This window comes from Apis dorsata, unplaced genomic scaffold (assembly GCF_000469605.1).
Source record: "Apis dorsata unplaced genomic scaffold, Apis dorsata 1.3 scaffold_206, whole genome shotgun sequence".
NCBI lineage: Eukaryota > Metazoa > Arthropoda > Insecta > Hymenoptera > Apidae > Apis > Apis dorsata.
Genome location: NW_006263490.1, coordinates 190,736 through 193,832, shown reverse-complemented (window position 1 = coordinate 193,832; position 3,097 = coordinate 190,736). Strand labels below are relative to the sequence as shown.

General features: G+C 31.6%; 1 long non-coding RNA gene across 1 annotated transcript; it reads right to left on the bottom strand.

Moving 5' to 3' along the window:
- Window positions 1-1,127: 1,127 nt before the first annotated feature.
- Window positions 1,128-1,791, bottom strand: LOC116185531. Its single transcript, XR_004150377.1, has 2 exons — window positions 1,594-1,791; window positions 1,128-1,466 (listed from the first exon to the last, which is right to left on the bottom strand). It is a non-coding gene; the product is annotated as an uncharacterized LOC116185531 (long non-coding RNA).
- Window positions 1,792-3,097: the final 1,306 nt, after the last annotated feature.

Sequence of the window (3,097 nt, the reverse complement as noted above, 5' to 3'; positions counted from 1 at the left end):
AAAAAAAAAAAAAACTTTCCGGTTTCGTAATAAAAAAAAAAAAAAAATAGAAAATCAAACATAAATTTAGAATGAAACGTGTTATATTTATATCTATCGGGAATAAAAATCAATCGGAGGGGAAAGCTGAGCAATCTTGTTCAAAGCAAACGCAGGGAATCGGCCCCACGAAATCCCTTATTAAACTCGAGTTGTTCGATTAATTAATCGGATCGGCCATTTTGCCTTCGAATTCACCGTCGAAAAAATTGTTTCTCGATAAGAATCGTTCGATTTTCCTCCACGTTTCACAGATTTTAACTTAATATTTTAATTTATATATCCATTTTTTGATCTCGATTCGTTCGATTTCGAGTTTTTTTTTTTCAATCAAATATATCGCGTTCCTATTATTCTGTTTCGGGAAAGTTTTTGATTTTATAGAGAGAAAGAGAGAGAGCACGATAGAAAATGAAATTCGTCGCTTATTCACAGTCCAATGAAATATTTCGTAAAAAAAAAAGAAGAAAGAAAGAAAGGAAAAAGAGAAAACTTTGGCAAAGAGAAGAAATTCAATTTTTCAAATTAGTTTGAAAAAAAGTTTCTTTTAAACGCTCTGATTCTTCTAATTCTACGATTTTCTTCCAATTTTTTCAACTAACGTTTCAAGTATATTTTTTTTTTTTATTTTAAATCAATTATTTGTGTGTATATTAATCGTGAGAATTATATTAAATAGATTTTTAACAGAATTTCTTTCGTTCTCTCTTCTTTTTCTTTTTTATTTTTCTTAAAAGTAATTTAACATCCGAGTAATTTCCCTTCTCGGAATTAATTTTCTTGGAAACGAAGCTTCGAATAGAAAAATTTAATTTCGAATTGTTTTCGTTGTGAAATCATCCAACCTGTCCAATTTTTTATATCTTTATCAAGTCATTTATCCAGGATAATAAAGGAACACTAATATATTATAAGACAGGAATTTTCAAACTTTTTGAAAAAGAGGTACATGAAACGAGCAAAAAAAAAAAAAAAAAATTTATTCCACATTTTCGACTTATCTTTTCTTTGGAAGAGAATAATATCTCGTGCCCAAACTTTTCATCCTTATTCGGTGAAGAGTAGGCGAAAACGCGCTGCGAATTTTTAAACTCGATTTTCTCGAAAGAATTGCGGGCGAAAAAAAAAATTATATTCAACGTATTTTCAAATTCACTCGTGAAATGTGCCTCTTCTCTCGTTCTAAGATACTCCTCCCTATGGTAAATTACACTCTACCCTCTCTCTTAAGCTGAAACAGCCTATCTCGCACTTTTTTGAAATATATTCAAATATCTCAAGTTCCATGCGTTCCTTTCCAAGCAAAATTTTGAAAGTAAAATTAGAAAGCTTTATGGAATCTTCTTAAGAATCTAGAGTGTCTAAGGATTTCTAAATCTTACGGATGTAGAATTTAAGATGAAATGAAATACTTCTCAGTCCTTTAACTTTTGAACAAAATTAGAAAGTTCTACATGTCTTTCGAGAATTTTAAATCTAGGGATCCCTAGATCTAAAGAATCAAAACTAATGAAGAAATTAAATATTATGATCTTACGCGTCCAGTCCTTTAACTTTTAAACAAAATTAGAAAATTCTACGTGCCTTTCGAGGATTTTAAATCTAGGGATCCCTAGATCTAAAATATCAAATCTAATAGAAATTAAATATTGTTGTAATTTTACGCGTTGTTTAGCTTTTAAGTTAAAATGAAGGAAAAACTCTAGATGTACTTCTAGATTCTAGGAATCCCTAGATTTATAGATATAAAAAAATTTATAGAATAAAAAAAAGAATTTTTTTTATTCTTTAAAATTCTCGCTTCGTACTTGAAAAATGGTAGAGAAAGGGAGCAATCGCGATAAGAATGAAGTAATGAAAACCGTTTTCAGAATTTCAGATCAGAGATTAATCGATGGATTAATTCAAACAATGTACAACCACGAAAATCCCATTATTGATTAATTGAATGTTCGTCACTTTCGATAAAGAGCGATATTATTGGAATAACTCGGTGGATCCCTAATCCTTTGACTGCGCGAATTCCACTACACGAACCCTTCCCTCCCCGATTCCACATCAATCGAAATTGCACGAGGGCCAAAACATAATTAATTTTCGTTTATATAGAGGCAAAATAAATACCGCTTCTAATCAACGAGAGAAATTATTGATTCGACACGTTTATGGATACCCACTCATCATCCTAATGATATTAAACGCAATCACGGATAATGCAGTAATAAACTGATCCAAGATAAACTGTAAAATCAATATATATATATATAGAGAGAGAGAGAAAGAGAGAAATTAATCAGAAGAACAAAATTAAATTCGAAATATAATTTTCTAAAAAAATATTCCACACGCTTCTTATTCCCTCTGGATCACCATCCGTCACGTTCAATCCTCAAAAAAGTTAAAATAATTTACCTCTCCCTAATCTCAAAAGGTTTGATGCAAATAATTCACGAGCGCACTTTTATTTCTTATTTCGGACACCCAACTTCCATACATTTCAATTAAAAACTCTCATTTATAATATAATATCCCCCAATCTAGGGATCCCTAGATCTAAAGAATCGAAACTAACGAAGAAATTAAATATTATGATCTTACGCGTCCAGTCCTTTAAATTTTAAACAAAATTAGAAAATTCTACTTGCTTTTCGAGGATCTTAAATCTAGGGATCCCTAGATCTAAAAAATCAAATCTAATAGAGAAATTAAATACTTAGCTTCTCGATTTTTTTTCAAGACCGTGTTTCGTCCGAGTTAGAGGGAAAGGTTCCAAGATATCGCATATCTACAGTGCAAATACACTTATACATGTACGAAGGGACGAGAGAACGAAGAGAACTTCCGTCTTGGATTTAGATCAAATCGTCGATCTCCTGGGAAGTTGGAATTAAATTCCGCAAAGTCGTACGTTATCCGCGTTATCCACGTTGGATATCTCCGTCTATCGAGAAGAAAAGTTTCTTTTTTTCCTTTCCTTCCAGTAGAAAAAGGAAATAGGCGATAACTATCCCCCGGAACCTCTCCTTTATCCCCTCCACCACTGCTTATCTCCATCTCG